Source organism: Dipodomys merriami, unplaced genomic scaffold (genome assembly GCF_024711535.1).
Source record: "Dipodomys merriami isolate MVZ:Mamm:240054 unplaced genomic scaffold, mDipMer1.0.p SCAF_86, whole genome shotgun sequence".
NCBI classification, from domain to species: domain Eukaryota; kingdom Metazoa; phylum Chordata; class Mammalia; order Rodentia; family Heteromyidae; genus Dipodomys; species Dipodomys merriami.
The window spans coordinates 1,721,235-1,729,359 of NW_027206468.1; the positions used below are offsets into that span (position 1 = coordinate 1,721,235).

The window sequence follows — 8,125 nt, forward strand, 5'->3', positions numbered from 1 at the left end:
CTGAGGCTCCCTTCACATGAGGGAGGAAGGTTCATTAGTCATTGTTTGAAGAGGCCGAGTAAAGCCTGACCCTGGTGTAACTTTAACAAATTTTACAGGTTTTCCCCAATGCTGGTTGTGCCTGGAATAAATGAAGTGGTTTTGCAGTTCACTTCCCTGTTGAGTGTGTACGTTCTGCCTCCTAATCCTGTAGGCCTGGTCTCTGCACCTAGACTGGTTTTTTAAACTGTTTTCTGTCCTTCTATTACAGAGTTACACTGGAGTTCTTCCTGCTAACAGAGCTAGGGCTTGGATCCTGAGAACTTCATCTGAATCCAGGATAGGTCAATAATGGTTCTTTCCTTCTTCTATAGCTCAAGTACTATAAGAACATTTAATGTGCAAGTAATTTCTCATCACCAAGGGAGACACACGAAGCTCTTGAATATCTGACCTTTCAGAAGTGGAAGTCATTTTGTCATAGATTTCCTGCCCTGGCTGGCTTCACCCTGTGATCCTGAGACCTCAGCCTCCTGAGCTAGGGTGATGGGTATGACCTACTTGTGCTCTGCTAGGTTCAGAACTGTAATGACATTGACAATACAAGTCAACTGCTTATCACAAAGGGCTTGTGTAGCATATTAAGACTTTTAAACTTGGACCTTTAAGAACCCTGTAGGAAACAATATTACAATGCTATAGTCTGAGAGGATAGGCATATGTATGTGCTACACTTGAACCTTGAGCTCTGAGTCCATTTCTGGTGGGCATCAGTGTTCATGTTCCAAAGAATGTTCTTGTAATTAGCAAATAGGAAAAGTATTTTAATTAACCCTCACTCTTTTTCCAGTTGTGTGTCTCGAACTCTAGCCTGGGCACTGACCCTGAGCCCTTCAGCTCAAGGTGAACACTGTAGCACTTAATCCAAAATGCCAGATGGGTTCTTTTGGTGGTTCACTGGAGATAAGAATCTAACAGGCTTTCCTTTGGACTGTGGTCTTCAGCTCTCAGACTCCCGAGAAGCTACGGTTCCACTTATGAGCCACTGGCATCTGGCCTATGGTTTTAGACAGTCCTGGGCTTGATTTTGGGGCCTGGGTACTCTCTCTGAGCTTCTTTTTCTCAAGGCTAGCCACTTGAGCTACTCCATAGCTTCTGGCTTTTTCTGAGTATGTGGCACTGAGGATTCAAACCCTGGCATTCATGCATGCTGAGCAAGCACTTTACCACTAAGCCACATTTCTAGCCCCACCCTCACAATTTTATACCTCACTTGCCTATCCTCAAGAAAAGGCTTCTGAGTATAAATCATCTAAAGAAAACCCGATAGAAAGTTTCCAAAGATAAATAAGACAAAGCTCATACTTGTGAGAGACTCTAATCATGTAAAGACTGTGACAAATGCTTCCATTTACTTATGTATTATGTTTCAACACTTAATAAAATATTAATGAAAATGAGTCAATGTCCTCAATTATTGGGTATAAATTTATAATAGTTGTGCAAAATGTAATAAATATTATGTGTATAAAAATACTAAATACAGTAATCAATAAATAAATGAATCAAAGGAAAATAAAATTCAAAATCATTCTTTTTCTGTGGGGGTCCGGTTGTGTGGCTTGAACTCTGGGCCTGGGTGCTGTTCCTCAGATCTTCAGCTCAAGGCTAGCACTCTACCACTTGAACCACAGCTCTACTTCCGGATTTTTTCTTTTTGCTTATGTGGTGCTGAGGAATCGAACCCAGGGACTCAGGCATGCAAGGCAAGTGCTCTACCACTGATCCACCTGAATCATAATATGAAATTAACATACATATATAAGTATATATATATATCATATATTACACATGTATAGAGATATTTTTTCCATTTCAGGGCCTTCATTCAGGCCCTGGGTACTCTAGCCTGAATTTCTTTCCTCATGGACAGTGAGCTTCGCCTTCACCCATGATGCAAAATAGTTACCTGGACGTTGAGCTCAAATCCTAACAATGGCAGAAATACTGGCCCCAGTTCCAAGACACTGACATAATTTTTTAATGGAAGCAGTTATGTTTATTCAGTTCCATACTGAACATTTTAAAAAGTGTAGAATTTTGTACAGCTATTCACTCAGACATCCTTCCCTTACCTCCAAAATGCTTCTATGAGAACTACATTGTTTGTCTTTGTTCGTTTTTTATTGTAAAAATATTTTACAGGACCAAGGTAATGAGTAAATTTCACATTGAGCATTGTTACCTCCTCCTTTGTTTTCCCCCTACTATACCTTCCCTCCCATTGCCACAACTACCTCCCCCTGCTTAGGTCAGTGACTTAGGTTTCACTTTTGGTTGGCACAAGGTTTGAACTCAAGTAGTAGCAAATCTTCCCTCACATTGCTACAGATTTACCAAGACCCTGAGTTCAAATCCCAGGCTAGGAAAGAAAACTAGCAGAAATTCCAAACTAGGTAGCTTTATTTTTTTAATTTAGTTAAATAATTATGTTTTCTTTATTCTTTTTCATTTTTTTCTTTTGGCCAACCATGGGGCTTGAACTCAGGTCATGGAAACTCTGTCTCAGCTTAGATCTCTCTCGGCTTGGTTGCAGCCTCCAGAACCATAGCTGATCCTAAGATCCTAGGCCCAGGGGACTTTCTCGAAAAAAAACTGGAAAGCAGAAAAAGTGGCAACCTTCAGGGGTCTGGGGTTTTATTATTTTTTTCTTTGCACAGTGACCATCCTGGGTTTGAATGACATGGCTGCAAAGTAGATATGACCTGCCATTGCTGATGGCTTGTGGGCTATCAGTGAAGCCATAGGACAACCTGTGGACATAGGCACTGGGTTCAAATCCCAGTCCTGACACCAATGGCAGGAGATCACAAGAGACTCATTCCTATGCATGGGAATATCCATTGAAAGAGTAGTTCATGCATCCGTCTAGTCTAAAATTGGATGCAATAGTCCAAGAATGCTGATTGATCTTAGTGTATAGTTTATTAAGCATTAAAAGAATAATATTCCTTCAATGGTGGTATAATAAATACCTAAGAGTTGGTAGGAACGTAGTAGGTGTCATTCAATCATAGATAGACGGCTCTGGCACTCTTTAACAATATATATTTCTTTGTATATCACCGTCTGCCTATCCATGTATTGCTGTTTTGGCCAAAACTGGGGGTCAATCTCAGCCCGTGGGAATCACTTGACAGCTTCATTGACTAGAGGCTCCCATGCTCAAACTCACCCATTCATGAATTGGGCCTGCTAGGCCCTGAGATCCGATTCTAGCACTGCCAGGCATGATGGAGATCACATACATCTAAAATCTAGATTCTATATCATAGGATGTAAACAATGTAATAAATGGTTTAAGTGTCATCAGAGTCAATAAAATAAGTGGTAAATAAATTAATAAAAAATAATTAAAATGAATAAACGCACCAAACACAATATGGACTGAACATCTGAACGGAAGTATAAATCTTATTGTTAAGATGTATATAAGGAGTAACTTTTCCAGGACTGAGGCTTGAATTCAGTCCCCCTAGGAGGAGGGAATGGCGGGAGATCCTGAGATACTTGTTTCTGGACCTAGGAAGAGTCATGGCATGTGATCGATCTCATCCTTGAATCAGTAGTTTGTGCATGATGCAGTAGGAAATGATACGCAAGACTCATGGGGTATAGATTATTTGTAAAGAAGAGTTAATGAAGCATGACAATAATCATCACAGACATGAAATGAATGCATCAGAAAATATCGAAATATAGGTACACACAGATTGGTTTCCATCACAAGTCACCATCAATCCTACTCTATACAAATATATACTTATTTGCATTCTACCTTCTACTTATGAATGGATGACTATTGTGCTCCCCACTCTCCCCCCAGGGGGGCTCAAATTCAGGTACTGGGAATGCCTAGCTCCTTTGTCGCTCACAGGCTGTTGTGCTCATATGGACTCATTCACCAATTGGGCCTGCTAGGCCCCGAGTTCAGATCCCAGCCCTGCCAAAAGATTCATCTTGATGTAAGACGCCAATGGTTGCATATGTTTTCCTTTCCTCTGCAAGTCTTGGGTCTCAGCTAGGATGGAGAATGCATGGGCCACCCTGTGGTCATGGGAATAAGTTGTTATCCATGTCAGCCCAGTTATACCTGTCATCATATACATGAGAAAATACACAATAATCCATGAATAGTATACAAAATAAACACAATAAGTACACTCAATGCACGATGCAGTCCCCACACAGATGTGAACATACATCCCATGTTTAAATGATGCATTGAGCACTATTTTGGCCTCCCTGTGGCTCGATCTCAGTCCCTGGGAAAAGCCCATCTCCTTAGTGGCTCAACGTCTGGTGTGATCACGTGGACCGATTGGGCAGTTGGGCTCCTAGGCCCTGAGTTCAAAGCCCAGCAATGCCAAAAATTCACCCTGATGTAAGAAGCCAGTCATTGCACCTGTTTTCATGTGCTGTGCAAATTCTAAGTCTCAGCCAGCATGGAGAATATATAGGCAACTGATGTCAGCTTATATTTCCATAATTCATTCATCTGCAATAACAATGTGCAAGACTGGAAATGTGAAGCACTTAGACATGATTTTATTCTCGTTCATTTGGAAGATTAATTTTTAGTCAAAAGGAACGTTTAAAAATGGCCTAGAATTTATTCCTACCAGGTTTTATAAATGGCTTTGTGCAATGGTATGTGATTATTTTATTTTACATTATCCTATGTAAATATTCTACTACCTATAAGTTTTGGAAAAAGAAGAAAACTAAAGTTTACTACTTAGAGGAATATGATAGAAATAGAAGACAGATTTTTTGTTTGTCAAATCTCTCATCAGTACCCATATTCAAGACTTAAAGTCATATTTCTTACTATGTTAGACAGATAGGGAAAATATATGATAAGGCAACACATGATAAGGCAACTATTAGTGACTTTAAAATGTACCTTCTTATGTGATGAAATTTACTTTATTAGCTAATATTTGGGTTTGAATTATGGGAGGCTGATCCATTAAACACATTTCTGGAAGGCCCCTACTGAACAACACAAATGGTGGGGGGTAGTATTTCTGCACTTTAATGAATGGTTGAACTTGTTTGGTATTAGTGCTGGGTACGTAAATCAACTCTATTGTAACTTGCTCCCTACACTTGAAAACCTTGTAATGTCACTATCATCTACTTGTCAAGTGTTATTTTGGTGAATATGATTTTTAAAAGTTTATTTGAAAAGGAATATACTTTCAGGAGATTAAATGTAGGTTACATTGGTTTGAGAATGACATTTTTATACTACAGAACCAAGTTTTACTGAAGTACCAGTGTTTTGAAGCACTAAGGGTATTCTCAATTAATGTTTTTCTAAATTATATTTGATCTCTAAATCAAGTTTTCCTAGTCTTGGTAGACCAATTATGATCTATCATTCCAGAAACTATTTTTTTGGCTGCACTGAAATCTTTCATTCATCATTAGGAGAAAGGTATTAAAAATGACGTTGTTCATTTGTGATTTTGTTCACTCATATGGGCTGGTCATCTGTAAATTGAAAGTTTGAATTACAGTACTTTCTCTCAGATTTTGTGATCTCATCTTTCATTTTAAGTTGCCTTGCATTTCACAATTGATTACTGCTAATTCTTGTAAGCAATTGGGGCCCTGAAATATTATAGGAAATGAGAAATTGAGATGAGTCTTTAATTATTTTCTGTTGGCATGTTGCATGGGCCTATGTGAGAAGTCATGCCCTTGTTATCTGATGATGCAGATAACTGGGACCTGTTATCCTAGGATCCGTGGGTCCTGCAGAAGAATAATAGCTTTTAGACATCATATCAGCAAAATTTGGGTATAATCAGTAAGAATGCTTTAGAAATATGGAGAAAAACACTTTGGGACCAGCAAGTTAAAACAATAAACAGAGCATCATAATAAAATCCCTTATAGATTAGCAGAAAACAATACTGTTATTATACCATGTTTATTCAGAAGACCACGAACACTTAGAAGGTATCACAAGCTTATACTGAAGATATTGCATTGATACTTTTTATATTCTAATATATATTCTGAACCTAATTATTTATATTCCAATCTATTTATGGGAATAAATGTCAATATATTTGTCAAATTATCAATTCTAGTAAGATTCACTGTATAAAATTTAAAATCAGCACATATAAATATAAAATATATAAGTACATATAATATAAAAATTGTTTTGCATTGTTGTGTTGTGTTTAGGGAATCAAAGGCAACTCTGTTTTAAAGTATTATTCCATTATCTCTACCTCAGTTTTTGGTAGAGTTAGACTTAAAGCTCTACCATTTGTAGATATGCAGCCTAGAGGCAAGAGGAAACACTGTGATTAAAACATTACAAATTTAAGGCCTAATATCGAGGAGAAACATATGGACTTCTCCAGGAGCTATGGCAATATTTGGTGATAGAATGTCAGTAGTGTAAGTTCCTGCTTGGTTGGATGATAGACAGGTCAGGACAGTAGGTAATCATGCATATGAACAATTTTTTTCACTTTCTTGGCTTTAGCTACTTTTGAAATGATACGTATAATAAACTATTATGTTTTGATAAAATACCTTCTATTCTGAACAATTCTGTCTGAACTGTTCATCTCTCTATGATCCCTTGTAACTAAGATTATTTTTGATCCAGTAAGACAATCCATGCTTTCAGCGTAAAATATTCTGGTTGGTCTGTTCCTACATGGAAGAAAGGTAAAGGTTCAGTGTCAATGTCTAGTGCGTTGGGGTCCCTAGGTAAGGGTCACAAAATCACCAGGACACAGGGGATGCAGAGTGCAAACAGCAATTGCCACTGCATGCTGTGCTTTATTGTTAGTGGGTATTTAAAGACTAGCAAGCATCATATTTGCCAAGATTTGGTCAGAAAACATTCACACAAAAAATTTCCACAGATACATTTTTACTTAACCTATGAGAGAAGGTCTAGGTATATTATTATCTAAACTATTTTAGATCAAGATCAAACCACTTCTCCAATCTCAGGAAAATGCTTGACCAGCTGTTAATCTATGCTTAAGCAAGGAGAAGAGCCACTTCCTCAGCTCCCAGGAGTCTGTGACATGTTTTGAGATAGGGAGAGGGAACATTTTCCCTCTGTAGCCTGGCGTTCCAAGAGCTTTCCTAATTCCAAACACAGTCCTCAGATAACCCCGAGGCTGAAGCCTGCATCATTCTGCCCCCTCAACATAGACCCTGAGTCTTCACAGTTCACGTAGACATTTGTCCCAGCAAGACCTCATTTGGGAAATTTTAAGCTGCAGAAAGTTAGAAGTAGCTCTTAAGCAAGGCTTACTTTGAATCCATTAGCTCCACAAAGCTAACTCAGTTGATAAATAAGTACTTGAAAAGCCACCACCTTTGGACTTAGCTGTAAAGGCTTCAAAGTATGATCAAATTTAAAATGAAAATGACGAAATAGTCACTGACAAAAAATTGTAAATGTGAGCAATCGACCAAACTATATAAGTTTTTCCCACTGTACACAGAAATTTAGAGAAATAAGATCAATAGCATTTTCAGGAACAATAAGGGTTCCTTGTTACAAATCGGCAACAATGGATATATGCCTGTATAAAGATTGTATCATTAAGTACTTAAATTTAGAGGATATTACATGCTTCAGCAGCAGGTCTACCCAAATTACAACAATACAGAGATTAACATAGCACTTGCACAAGGATGATATGAAAATTTGTGAAGTATTCCATATTTTTCATTCTTCTGATGCAAGAAATGAAAAAGAGTTATTAAAAAGTTGATTACAAAAATATAAGTGTAACAATACATGTAATTCATAGAATTAAAGGTTAGTTTGACATCAGTATATTAAATTTTCACCTTAGAAAGGCCTTTACATAGCATAACCTTTACAAAACTTGAAATTAGATAATATTGCCATTTTATCCCAAAGAAATAAAATAATAAAAGAAACTAAGAAAAAAAAGGAGTCTTAAAATTCTTCTATATGGAATGCAATCTGAAAGGTCACATTTACTAATGAATCTATACATTATACAACAATGTAGAATTCAAAGTATTATATCTAGGAGAGAATGAAATAGATTATGAACATTACACA

At 37.5% G+C, this 8,125-nt stretch overlaps 1 pseudogene; it reads left to right on the forward strand.

The window, feature by feature from the left end:
- Nucleotides 1–7,660: 7,660 nt before the first annotated feature.
- LOC138820334 (U6 spliceosomal RNA) lies at nucleotides 7,661–7,760 on the forward strand (annotated as a pseudogene).
- Nucleotides 7,761–8,125: the final 365 nt, after the last annotated feature.